The sequence below is a fragment of the Marmota marmota genome, unplaced genomic scaffold, assembly GCF_001458135.2.
Source record: "Marmota marmota marmota unplaced genomic scaffold, marMar, whole genome shotgun sequence".
NCBI lineage: Eukaryota > Metazoa > Chordata > Mammalia > Rodentia > Sciuridae > Marmota > Marmota marmota.
This window is the reverse complement of record NW_025999999.1, coordinates 13,280,384-13,295,379: the sequence shown is the minus strand read 5'-3', so window position 1 is coordinate 13,295,379 and position 14,996 is coordinate 13,280,384.

The following is a 14,996-nucleotide window of genomic DNA, read 5'->3' as shown; positions in this document are numbered from 1 at the left end:
AAAGGAACAGAAACAATGCTCATATAGAACCTGCTATTTGTTGACCACCATGCTAAACTTTTTACATGTATGAACTACTTCAATCCCCACAATAGTCCTGGAGGACAGAGGCTTTTATAACCTCATTTGAGAGATGCAGAACACGAGAGCTGTAAGGGCCACACAGATATGAAAGTCGGGTCCAGGCAGAGGAAAGGACTGACATTAAAACCACCATGCATGTGGGGGGCATCCAGTGCCATGCTGTGGGGTCTGCACTTGATGTTCACAAATTTTCTACAAGATAGTTCCTATTTATATTTGCATTTGACAGATGATAGACCTAGGACCCAGATATTAAGTGTATTTTTAGATGGAACAATCACTAACTGGCAAAGTGAGTGTTTAAGCTCAAGTGTATCTCTACAACCCAAAATCTTAACAAATATCCTATACAGTTTCTAAGGTTAAAATAAGGAGAACAATGCCAGATCAGAATTAAAATACGCAGCTCCAAGACTCAGCTTTTCTACTACGTCATCCGGGGACACTGGATAAATCATTGTCTTTCTCTAGTCCTAAGTTTGGTCTTATATCAAATGAGAGAATTGGTCTTAGTGACAACAGTTTCTGTTCAGAAAGATACTGTATGATTGTATGATGATTTTTATGTCAAAATATGCATAAGCACATTTTCAAATTCTGAATTATCCAAGGTATATCAGTCCCCAGAACTTAATGTAAGTAAGGAGAAAAAAATTCAGCTAAATGCTAAATACACTAAATTTAGCTCAATACATTAACAACTTAAATATAGAACTTCTACTGTAGAAGAATAAGCTAAGGACGATCTCTGACAGAAAGTCCTTGGGCCTCAATTTTCACATCCCTACTGTGGTCACATGAATGGCGGTGCTTGTTGTCCAATTATGGGGGCCCCACACTTGACATACACGAGAGCTCAGAGCTCTTTAGTGCCCAGCCACTTGCAAGTGGTGAACTGTGCTCCAGGTACTGTTCCAGGCTGAGCTCCCTGTTTATTCATCAGGGCACAGTAAGGGGTCATGGAGAGTGAGTGGACCACGCTGTTCACTGGGACTTTTGCAAAATCCCACCAAGTCACTGTTGTTGAATCCCCAGGGTCATTTCCCATTCTTGGCCAAATGCAATACTGTATCATAAAAAAGCTTTTCCTGGGTCTTCCTAGGTCTCTCATCTTACAGCAGTCTCTCTTCCTCATATCCCACTCCCTCTCCACCACCCCCCACACCTCAGTAATATGTCTAAAGATCTTTTAATGGATTGTACTTTACTGAAAAGCAGAGCTCTTTCCTTAGATTATTTGAAATAGCACCTTAAACTTTTTTTTCTCTCACTCTTTTATCATTATTCTGTTTCTGATGTGGTTGATTGACACTCATGTCTTCTTTCCTAATAACATGATATAAAAGCAGAAAATTCCAGACAATGCCCTTGCTTTTTTCTTTGTATTTAGGATATAAACATGTGATCTCATCCACACAATGGGACCCAAGAGAAAGTATACAGTGGTGAGGGTTGGGAGAGATACAGGCAAAGAGATACCTAAGGAGATTTTCTACTTTCTTTTTTCAGGCATGTTTAGGCAAACATGTGGCACGGAGGGCACTGGCAGAAATTTTGTGATCATGATACCATAGCTTAAAGATTAAGGCCACCAGGCTGAAGATGCTACGTGGAAAGACGGAAGCACTAGGTTGTGAATGACATGACTATGCTTCCGAAATAACCAGATTTGAAACTGTATGTTTTCATTGACATGATGAAAGTACTAATCTTAAAAAAAAACTTTTAACTGATCAGAGAATTTCAGCTAAAAGCCTTTTGATACTTTATAGAAATTCAAAATACCTACTTGCAAAATTTTTATATCCCTTTTGTCTGATGTAAGATGTTTCTAACCTGTTTTGGCAGAAGTGTCATTTCAGAATAGCAGATGACAATATATGCTTCATAATTAATGATGAGGGAAGGGAATTGGGTTTGAGATTGAACTGTCAAAAGTACACAGATGCTCAATGAAAATGTGAAAATGTGTCAGAGTTTTATTTTTTCCTCTGACTCCGTAAAAATTACTATTTTAATTAAGATAGAAATAAAAACTCTCAAGGTAATAAGAAAAAAAATTAGAGCACTAAGAGAAATTGGGGAGGGAACTCTACTGTCATCCCTGAATTCAGGGAATAAAGAATGCCCTATCCCAGAATAATGTGTCTAGGCCGACTTTAGGGACATGAAGCCTCAGCCTCTGCCATTTAGTCAGGCTGGATGATGTGTCTGGCACAGGTGATTATTCAGATGGGCCATGTGAAAGGTACATGTGACTTAATTTGGGAAGAATTAGATTTTATTTTGAGTCTATAGAAAACTAATTTATGAAATATTAGCCATACACTCAAATTTATATCCTTAAAGCTTTACCCAAATATCCAGTAGATAATTTATTTTGAGGGATATTTCTAAGAAATATCAATAAAGATTGTCGTTTTCTTTCTTGACAGGAATTTTTATGGAAGTTTACCTCTGGGCCTTAATATGTCAATCAAATGGTGTCTTATAAATTATATATCTCTCTCCAAATGAGCTTATGCATGTTTTGGTTTCTGTTGGGGGCATCTCATATTCATAAAAGGTACAAAAATATCATTTGTTATCAGAAGAATTTTTTGCATGTGTTCATGGGATACTATCTATGTACTTATTTGCAGAATCTGCCTCATATACACATTGGCTTCCGGGCCCTTCTGTAAGTTCCCTAGTAGTTGCAGTCACTCATTTCAAATATATTGAAGTATCACATCACGATATCCTCTGAACCCAATGGTGATAGATTTTAGTAAAATAAATATCAAAGAATGTATGTGAGACTGTGTGCTGTGTGTATGTGTGTGTGTGTGTGCAAACTCATGCGACTGTAGGTGAATTGCTGCTGTATCCCTCTGTCTGGGCTATTGATTTGGGTGGCAGTTTTTGCTGCTTAATTGCCTTCCTTGGCGTGTCCCACTGCAGTGGAGACATAAACAACGTGTTTCAAAACGTCTTCCTCCATCATTAATGAGGAATTAATTTGCTTTAAATGTTAAGACAAGTGAAAACCGGAGAACCTTTGTCTTAAACACTTATATAATAACAATATTTAAAGTCAGAGGATCAGCGTGTGCACTTGTAAATATTTTAGAGAAAGACTTGAAACTAGTTTTTAAGGTATGATTATTGTTTTCTGATGTAAAAAAATATTCCCCCCCAAATGACATATTCTGTCATTAAGAGATTGTGGTACATCAAGACCAGATGTAAAATACTTGGCAATTTGGATGGCCTTGTCTGGAAGATAAGCAAAAGACATTTTATTTGAGTATATTCCTAAAAGTATCAGTCTTGGATAGAAGCACATTTATATTTTTGATCATGAATTGAGGAGTTGGACTCGTTCCTAGATTAAAGACTCTTGAAAGATTCTTTACATAGGAACTTGATCCAAGACATTCCATGAATATGCAATATGTTTGAAACTTCCCACATAAAACTCCATAGGTTACTAGCAGTTAAAATATTCTGCAGTTAGTATAAACATTGCCCAATGGTCCATGTATTAATGGGTTGGTTGCCTGCTTGTGGCACTATAGGGAGCTGGTAGAATCTTCAACAGGTGAGACTGAGTAGGAGAAAGTTCATTTATTAGAGGCATATCCTTGAAATATTGGGATCTTAGCCTCTTTCTTCATTTCTTTTCCATCCTGGTCATGAGATGAATCATTTCTCCATATAGTCCCACCATGATACCCTGCCTAACCACAGGTTCTAAATGACAGGATTAATTGATCATGAACTGAAACCTCTGAAATCATGTGTCAAAATAAACCTTTCATCTGTTTAAGTTGACTGTATCATGTATTTTATTACCATAAAGGGACACTGACTAACAAAAAAGTCAGATGTTTTTTACTCAGTGATAGAGTAGCTAAACTTTTATGTCACTAGGTGGCAGGAATTCATGAGTTATCTCTAACCATTAGAGTACTCTTTAAGATTTTTCCTATATTTTATAGGAGTAAAAAATGGAGTACTTTGGAATACCCCCAAAGAGATGGAGTAACTTATTTAATAACACCTTCTGCAAATAATGGTTTTATTTTATTTTACACAGACATGTCAAGTATGTCAAGTTTAATACACACATAATATAAGATTACAGTGGATTGTTTTTAAGTTATTGCTTCTCCAACTATTATGCTGAAGAAGTATGTTTCTATGATGAGTAATCCATATTTGGAGAAATAAACATTGTGTGAAACAATGCCCAGAATATCACTGATGCTTAATAAACTTTAGATGAAGGATCGAGTGAATACAATGGCATTGACCTTCTGCTTGTGGCAGTATAAACCACTTATTAACATTGTTCAGACCAAAGACTAATAATATTGGAAAAATTATTTAAAATGTGGTTTGTGGAAATGCTTCATTCTAACAAGCGGAGACAGGGAGAGAGAGAGAAATCAATCTTCATTCTCTAATTTTTAGTGGAGGCTAAAATTATCCCTAGAGACATGGTTCAACTTTAGATTCATTTTTTTTTAGACAAAATCACCACAAAATTCTTTAAGAAAAGTCATTTATTTTGAGGACACTGTAATGCTTCTTTGCCTTCCATCCCTCTTTGTGGAATATTTATTTTACAAAAGTAAAGTATCAAATAGAAACTTTCCAATGGAATAATGCTTATGTTTTCTAAAATTAGTACATTTTTAACATTGTTAAAGATTTCCAGGTAGAAAATAATAGGAAACCAAATTATTTAAGGAAATGTATGTAGCTTTGTTAATATGGATAAAATAAAGGAAGAAGTTCCTTGAAACAAATTAAGAATCAACCTCATTTCAGTGATGACTACCTAGTAGCTACTTATAATAAAAAAAATTAATCGTATTTTGGAAAAATGAGAAACACCTAAGGAAGCATCTTCTTCAGGATTATTTTAACTCAACATTTTTGCCTAACTGAAAAAAAAAAGAGCCAGGAAAATATTCAGCTCATATTTGATAAAATATTAATCTATGGCCTCAATAAAATTGTTAATATTTGTTACATAAAGTTAATATTTGCAATTTCTCTATTCAGCACTGTGGTTGAAGAATAAATTTATCTTGCTTTGGAATGCGATTATTTGCATTAGACGGCTGGTCATGCACATGAAACATTTATTTCTTCATTTTAAGACTGAGAATTATTTTTATATGAGATATGTGTAAGAATAATTTTACAAAACCCCAATGTTCTGTTTTCTTTTAAAACTACCAAGATATGAGGTTTTTCTTGCTAGGTGAATCAAAATAAATTAGATAGGCCAATGCTTTTTTTTTTTTCTTTTTACCTCTCTATAGTAACAATGTTTCTTGAATATTAACCATATTTAAGGGACTGTAAGAATGTCAGCAAGGTGGAGGCCCTGTTCTCTTAGAGTTTCTGCTACCTGATGGCAAGAGCCTTATGGTGGGATGTTTTCATGTCTGATTTGAGAAGAATTCCCTGCTCTCTGCTCTGGAAAGGGGGAGATTTTGTGCCAGATGCTGGGTTCTTCTCAGTCCTTGGTGAGAGGGATCTTACTGAACTTCTTTGTCCCTTATTCTTAAATGTTTTATTTTAGAATCCTACTTACAAGTTTGTATAAATTTCTTGGGCTCTACTCAGGGAGGATGTTGGCTTTGACTTCTGAGATTTTCGTAGACTGGTATAGTGGAAGTCCATCAGCATTCTTTATCAGATTAGCCCTGGATCCACAGGGCCTCTTCCTGGTGGAGGATTTCTGGTCAGACAGGGCCCATGGCTGAGACCTTTGAAGCTGATCTGTGCACCCCCAACACAAGAGGGTCTTACTCTGTGAGGAATCCTCCCTGCCCCCTGCCTCTCGCTGCCCAGACTTTGAGGTAAGAGTTTGATTCTGTTCTAGGAAATGTCACTTTCATTTCACTTTCAAGTTCCCATTAGAGAGAGAGAGCATGCAACAGGACAGTACTAAGTCATCATTGGAAATTAAAGGGCAGAAAGGGAACAGGTATTTTAATTTAGAGTAAACAGAAAATTGCTTGTGAATTAAAACCAATTAACAGCTCCCCTTTGGGAAAGAGAAAAATTATCTTAGAGAATAAAAGGATCATACCTTAAAAGTCATATTGGTTAGAAATCCTTTTTCCCTGCAAGGAAGAAAAATCCTCATTCTTCCTAAAGTGACATGTATAAAATGTATCAAGTACTCTTTTTCTCAAATGAAAGGAATTCCAAGGTCAGTGTTCCAAACTAGAACAGCACTCAATGATGTGTCAGGGATCGTCCTCTCATTCCAAAGTGTCAACCTTAGTGTTTTGGTTTTTTTGTCCTCACATTGTTATCTCCTAGTTTTTGAAGGCTGCTGAGCCTTCAAAAAAGTGACAGTGGGAGGTAGTGTAACTGCCAATCAGACCATCCCCACGGTGCAGTGTCATAAAGGAATTCCTACTTTACCTTAGTGCAATGAAAATGTCCCCCACTCTCCTTCCTATGGAGGTGCTGATTCCAAGCCCACTTCTTAATCCATGTAATCCTTCTAGCCTCCCTCTGTGCTCTGCGTGGGTGGATAGAATTTAATTAAATGTATTCCACCACTGGCTTCCTTCTTTCTTGTATTTGAATAACAGTGGATATCAGAGGACACTGGGAAACAGCATCAGGAAAGGATTCTCTGAGAGGTTTGATTCAAGACTGTGTGCATGATCAAGAATGCATGCATGATCCCAAAATGATTGCCATTATTATAAAATACCCAAATTATAAAACAAGCTCATGATGGCATATGTTGACTATATTACAGAGTTTGACAGGCACAATTTCTATGTTTACTTGCTTTACATAAAGATTCCTGTGCGTAGAGGTGGAAATCAGTAACTCGGGGCATGCATGCTGGAGACAGCCTTCTTCCTGCTGTGGGAAGTAACACTGTGCAGACTTTGTATAAACACCGTCTTTCTGAAGTGTTTGATTAATTATTCATTAAGTAATATTTTCATTGATGAAGTATGCATCTTATTTCCTTTATCTCATTTTTGGTCCATAAATTTAATTGTTGGGTTTAATTATAATCACTTTATAATTACTGTATTTTGGCATTAATTATATCACATTAAGCCATTAACCATTATTCAGCAGAGAACTAATCAAGTCAAGAACACACAGAGCCCACAGCTTTACCTGTAAACCCTGTTCTTCCCTCTCTCCCTTCCTCTTTTCTTCCTTCTCTCTCTTTCTCTACTGGGGATTGAGCCCAGGTTTGCTCTACCACTGAGCCACATTCCCAATCCTTTTCTTTTATGTATTTATTTATTTATTTTTTAATTTTGAAACAGGGTTTTCCAACATTGTTCAGGGCCTTGCTAAGTTGCTGAGGCTGGCCTCAAACTCGTGATCCTCCTGCCTCAACCTCCCAAGCTGCTGGGATTATAGGTGTGTGCCACCATGCCTGGCTCTTCCCTCCTTCTTTCAACACATTTGAAATGACTTCTTGATGACTTAGTTGTTCATCAGTTCTGTTGTCACAGAAGCACATGACACCCATGACTATCTTGTGGAACCTGATTTCCCAGACAGAACCTTTGCTCTCTCCTGCTATTGTTCTAGACTTCTTATTCATCAGTCTTTCCAGCAAAAGGGGCACTGAGGTTTTTCGGTAATGTTCCCTGACTTCTTGCCACACAAAGTTAATTTCTGTGTGTGTCATCTCATATACAAATTTTGCTAAGTTTAAAAGGTGATTTTTTATTATCTGCATCTGACACTTGTCAGATGAGCATTATGTAGCAGAAAGACTATAAGAATTTATTCAAAAAGATTTTTTTTTTTTGTTCTGGGTTCAATTCGCTATTCCATTCTAAGTAAAACCCCTTACCAACCTGGAGCCTTAGTTTCTGATTCTGTAAATACAGGACATTGGACTGAGTACTATTGAGAATCAGTTTCTGTATCTGTAAATACAGGGCATTGGACTGAGTACTATCTCTAATCATGCAGAAGCACTTCCAGAAAATGCTATCCTGTCTTAATTGCATAAAATCGAACTATTTTACTGCTAAACTTTGTGTAAATTAAGGGAAAAAATTCCCTCCATATTTCAACTGCTGAAAAAATGTAATAAATACATATCTATGCTTATTACAAATTTAGATGTCTCTCTCCTATGTAAATTTTTTTTTTTTGGTATACCTGTTGTGCAACTATAGGTAGTGAGCATAGGATATCACATTTATCATTTAACAGCTGAGCAAGGATTGACAGCTTTACAGACTAGGCATCAATGTGTGTAAGAGAAAAAATGAAATGTGAGGTGGATGAAGGGGAGTGTTGATTAGACGTGGAGCAAGGGACCAAGTTTGACAAACACGTGACAAGCAGGATTCATTTGGTGTGCCAACCACGATCGATAGTGGCTGAATGTTGTGTTGAGCAGGAGTTGGAGGTTCCACCTAGACTGTGGGTCAGTTTCCCATGGGTGTATATGCTGATGTCTGATATGGTGGGAGGAGAAAGTGGTGTCCTCCCTGATTGAGAGCCAACTGACTGTCCATATAGTACCCTTCATAAATGAAACCTAACCTTTTTCTAAGCAAAAGAGAAGACTCAGTCTGACTTAGTGTAAGATCATGCATATTTCGAGTAGAGGGAATGGAATGAGCACTAAGGTAAATCAAGAATTCCGGTTCTCATTTTCCTTTCTAATTTATGACTGGGTTATATTTGGGCAGCTTCATAAAGTCACAGAAAATCAGAGCTCTCTGGCTTCACTTGAACAACTCCAGGGACAGAGAGTTCTCATTACAGGTAAATTATAGGACTATAATTTTCATTCACTTGTCCTGGCTCTGTCTCTTTAGGACATGTAGAATTAGGTCAGGTCCTGGACCACAGGGCAGCCTGCTGATACTCCAGTCCACCTGACTCCCTACTGGATTGCAGCCCGTATCATTCATCTCTCCTATGTCAGGGCAGAGACCTCCTGCTCTGTTCTGCAGGGGCTCCTATAAATCTCAGTTGCTCTTAAAGCATGACCCTGAAATCACGGTGTGACATGAATGATACCAAGGTAGGGCATATATCACTAATAATTTTTAAGTTAGCATCAAGATTATAAAGTTCTTACTACATTAAAAATGTATATTTTAACTAAACGACTCAAATTTCCATGTCATTTCAAAATAGTCACTGATTTTAAGACCAGTAGCTGTTTTTGCAAACTGATTTAAAATGCATCAAATATCACCTCAAAGCCACCTCACTTTTACTGAGGACCTTCTTGTACTAGTTTTGCTTAAAAAGATTCTTTTCCAACATGATTCTTTGGATAGGCAACACATTAAGTCATTTATGAGGTAATTTTTTATCATCACATTCTCTTCTTTACTTTTCAAATATGCCCCTAAAATTTCAAAGCCTAGAATAGATCATAAAGCTTATGTGTCCCTCATTTTCCCATTTGTGTATAGTGTAGGTGTTAAAATCAAAATGCTCATCACAGAATACAAGAAAACTCTTTCCTACTTCCCAGTTCCTCTCCCAAGAGGTAACCCCTTAGTCAGCTATGTTACTGTATGTTTATAATGAATGCATTACAATGGTTTTTTAAAAGTTTTCATTTTGTCAAGTTTATACACTATCCTTTGATATACCATAATAATACATAAAGATATATCGTTGTTATAGAACACTTCATCCCTATTTCCCCAATACATTTTTCCGAATATTTTTAGTTGAATAAATACTTAACGTGTGTTCTTATTAGTGTGTATATGTTGTTCATCACAGAATCACAATTATATTCTTACAGAATTTTTTTTTATTGAATTAATATCTGTTATTGGGTTTAACTGACAACCTGCCTATAACTACTTCTATTGTCTTTATCAAATTCCTGTTGATCAATTTCCCCTCTTTACCCAAACATATATAATATTCGATTTTTTTTTTTTAAACTTCCACAGAATCCTGACCTCAGGAGCCTCTACTCACTCTAATGTGGATTAGTGGGGTTTTAGGTTTGTTTCATGGCTGATGTTTTCTAGTTCCTGTATTTTCTTCTTTATTACTAGATGTCTTTCATCTTAGTAGGTAATAGCTCTTCAGTAGATTCCTGAGAAACAATATACTGGAGCAAGTGTCAAGTCATTGTACGCATGAAATGTTTGTTTTCATACTTCATTGAAAAAGAAATTGAGTATACACATTTATGCTTAGACTATTTTTGTTTCTAATTCTTTGCTGCTTCCATTGAGAGGTAGCCTACGTCTATGGATCCTCGTTGAATCTAGGTTTGCCTTCGCGACTCACCTGCCCAGTAGAATGTGGCAAAAATGTTCTGTGAATTCTGACACAAAAGTCACTGAAAACCATTATGGTATCCACCTGGTCCTCTTAAAAGTCTTTCTCTCGGGAAGCAGTACCCTGACACCATCATGTCGTCAAAAACCCACAGTAGCCATGTGAAAATTCTGCAGGAAAAGGGAGGTGGGTGGCACTCTCCAACTGTTCCAGCCTCCAAGACCAAATGCCAGTCATCCCAGTGAAGAGATCATCTTGAACCTTTCTAGCTTTGTAGATGGGATGGAAGAAGAAAAAAGAAACTCATTCAACAGGAAACACTAAGATCCTAGACTGATGACACTAAGCAACCTTCTCCAGCTAGTTTTAGTGGTTTGACCTCCTTGGCAAATGTCATGATAATGCTGGGGAGAGAGGAGCCATTACTATTGTGCCTTCACCTAAACTTGTAGGCATAAATCCACGGTTATGGGGCTTAAACCACTGAGTTTGAGGGTGGTTTGTTACTCAACAATTGATTGAAAGCATACCAGTGTAGACTTCTACCATGTAAGGCTGTGACTGAGAAGCTTGGTATCCTTCTTAATTCCTGCTATTTAGATTTTGAAACAGGCTTTAGGTTTTCTCATTTTTCTGGAATAATTTAATATTCTGAGATTCACCTGGATTTTTTTTCATCTTGTTCATTGTACCGTGGACTGTTTCAAACTGGGAACAGCCTGAAATGCTAGTTCAGGGAAAACAAACAAACAAACAAAAAAACCTCTCTGATTAGTTTACCATTACCATTTCAAATTAGAAAGACACATTAACTTTTTTATTCCATCATGTCAGTTTGTAAAAGAAAATTATTCAAGTTCATTTTTCCTTGTTTGATCTTTTGCGGATACTGTTCTCATGATCATAATTGTTGCCAAAGAGCCAACATCCTGTATCAAACTCATTGCCATTTCATGTCTTTATTTCAGTTCTTTCCAATTTTTCCCTTCCCTTGATCCAAATCCTGTTAATCAGCAAGGCCTAGCTCAAGTCTTGGGTACTTAGGAGGACTTCCTAATTGTCTGTCCATATTCTTATCTCTTTCCTGAATTCCCAGGGTTACTATTTCATATTTATCTGTCATACGCATGGAAGAAGGCAGTTCTAGATCAGTGCTGCTCAGAAGAAATAGAATATAAATCAAGCACTGAATTAAAATTTCAAGTAGTCACAATAGCTAAGAAATACATTGTTTGGATTGGATATGGAATATTCCCCCAAAACTCATCTGTTGAAGATTTGGTACCTAATACAGTGATGTCCAGAGTTGGGACTTTGAGGAAATGATTGGATTATGAGGGCTTTAACCTCACCAGTGGATTAATCCAAGTGATGGATTAATAACCTGAATGGACTATGGGGAGGGAGATGGTATAAATTGAAAGCAGGTGGGGCATGGTCAGAAGAAGTAGGCCAGTGCGGTGTGCCCTTGAACACTATATGCCTTATCTCTGGCCCCTTTCTCCCCTGCCTATCTCTTGCCTTCCTTGTTGCTATGAGCTGAGCAGCCTTCCTGTGCCATGCTATTCTGCCATGATGTTCTGCATCCTCTCAGGCCCAAAGCAGTGGACTGGTGACCATGGACTGAAACCTCTGAAGCCATGAGCCCAAATAAATCTTTCCTCCTCTAATGAGTTATTTCAGTTATTTCAGTCTCAGTGATGAAAAGTTGACTGATACATGAGCAAAATTAATTTTAATTATGTATTTAAGGAATCATTTCAATTTCTTATTTGTATAAAATATTAATGGGAGGATTTTAATTTCTTTTTTAATATGAAGTCTTCAAATTGTACTATATATTTTAGACTTGTGCTCTGGATTGTGCCCTTTGCATTGCTTATAATTTAGCACAAGCTAAATACCTTTACTTGGTTACTATAGGAAGTTGTGTGACTACTTTCTCATGTTCTGACATTTGAATTTTTTTCTTTCCTAATTAATACTAGCACAGAAACTGCAAACTCTTTAGCATCAATGGCATGTATTTCTTCAGGCTTGTTTTAATTTGTCCAATCATATTCTGTATTCCTTGGTTTTCTTGTACCACTCAGTTTATAGAATGCTGTAAACAATATTTTGGGCATTTGAAATTTTTTTCTCTCTTTCTCATTTCTGTCTCTATCTTACTTTCTTATTTCTTTCACCTTGTTTCAAAAAAGTATTGCGAATTACTTAAACAACATAACATAAAAATATGTGGATTATTTTGATATTTATGGTAATCAGAATGTTTTAGAACTTAAACTTTAATTTCATAAATAATGGAACATTCATCTAGGTACTTTCTACAAAAATGACCAGTGGCATTTTTCTTCTCCAGAATAAATTGCACCAGTTGCTTCAAAATATTCTTAGGAAATATTTGTAAAGATTCCAAACTAAAGAAGTCTCCTTTATGAATTACTTAAAAATATATGTGAAATTATTGCTCATGGTGATTGTAATACATTTGGCCTTAGTGAAAAACTCTTCAATTGACATTAATGCTCTCACTGAGCTGCAGTCTTTGTTATTGTACCTTCTGTATAATATGGATGCTATCAAACATACCAGAGTGTGCAAAAGGGATTTATTTCTACTGGGCTTTTTGAGCAAGATGAGACTTTGTAAGTGATTCCATTCTAACTTTTAACTACATTTTAAATTAAATGTACTTTTAACCGTAGCTTTAAAATATCTCCACACTAAGTAACTAAATTGTTTTAATTTTTAAAGTAATGTGTATTATAAAAATGCACCCAAAATGCTTTTGGACAGGATCATTAAATGTTCTACTTATATAATTTTAAACTCATTTAATTGCAATTTAATTTTATGGAGTTTTAGAGTCCTAGGGAACATGATATGATTGCAAATTGTCCAGGTCTCATTTTCAAGCCCTTTATCAGAAGATTTGTTTAAGTAAAAGGAATTTACAAAAAGTAGAGAAATTCAATAAGCTACCTAATTAAGAGCCATGATATACAAACTGCTGAAGGCTAAAAAAAAAGGAAGAGGTTAATTTAATCAAATATCAGTAATTGGTGGTGTGGGGTGGATAAAGAGGAAATACTAATTTGCGTTCACCACGTTGGAGGATTTCTGCTAAGATAAAATATCAATTTCCTCATGCGTGTATTCTTGGCAGATTGCCCCTTCCAATAACTGTATTTTGGAGGATGTATTTTGTGGCACTGAAAGGGAAAGGAGATTTTTTTTTCTGGTTATGAGAGATAAAATGAATCTTCAGATATCTAGATATATATATTCTCAAGCAAAAATGATTTTCTCTCATCTTAGTCCATTTGGACCATGTGCCATAACAAAGGAGGATACTTTAAGAAAGTACCATGGCTTGGGTGGCTTACAAACAACAGAACTTTATCTCTTGGGGCTTTGGAGCCTGGGAGGTCCAAGATCAAGGCACCAGCTGATTTGGAGTCTAGTGAGGGTCAGCTTTCAGGCCTATAGATGGTCTTCTTGCTGTTCCCTCAAATCGAGAAATGATCAAAGGGGCATCTTTTATACTGAAGGCTTCCATTTATGAGGGCTGCACCCTCATGATCTAATCACCTCCAAAGGCCCTACAGAACTTGCAAAGGTTTGAAGCCAGGCAGTTTGAAGAGAAAGTTTGAACTATTTACCTTCTGGGTAGTTATCAATCATGTAAAGAGTTGAATATAAGTTGTTATTAATTATCATTCTAAAAGTTAACCAGTAATTTATATTTAATTCAAAGTTATGTATACATATCACATTCACTTATTTGTATTCTGATACAGATTTCTAGTTATTAAAAATATAACAAGTTGAATTAACTCCTACTTGTCCTAAAGGTCTCAGCATAGATGCCAACTATCTAGAATAGTGTTTCTCAAATTTCTTTAATGTAAGATTACCTAGAATTCTTGTTAAAAATTAACATTTTGGTACCCTGACATCAGAAGTTCTGATTTAGAAAATCTAGAAGTTAGAACCCTGAAATCTGTCATTTTTTGTGTGTGATATCAGGAATCAAAGTCAGGGGTGCTTTGCCACTGAGCTGCATCCCCCCAGTTCTTTTATATTTTATTTTGAGAGAAGGTTTTACTATATGTTGCCAATGCTACCTTCAAAATTGCAATCCTCTTGCCTCAACCTCCAGAGTAGTGGGGATAACAGGTGTAAACCACTGCACCCAGAAAGGGATGCAATTTATATTTTTAATGAGCCATCCATGGAGTTAAGATACAGTTTGGAAAAAAAATCCATTATGAGTTCTTTCCCTGATACTAAGACTCCTTGGCTGGCCCACAAAATGCTCTCAAAGAATCTCACATTTAATCCATTAGAATGCCTTCACATGCTGGGCTCATTTTTAATCTTTTTTTTTTTAAATTTTTTATTGTTGGTTGTTCAAAACATTACATAGTTCTTAATATATCATATTTCACACTTTGATTCAAGTGGGTTATGAACTCCCATTTTTACCCCATACACAGATTGCAGAATCACATCAGTTACACATCCATTGATTTACATGTTGCCATACTAGTGTCTGTTGTGTTCTGCTGCCTTTCCTATCCTCTACTATCCCCTCTCCCCTCCCCTCCCCTCCCCTCTTCTCTCTCTACCCC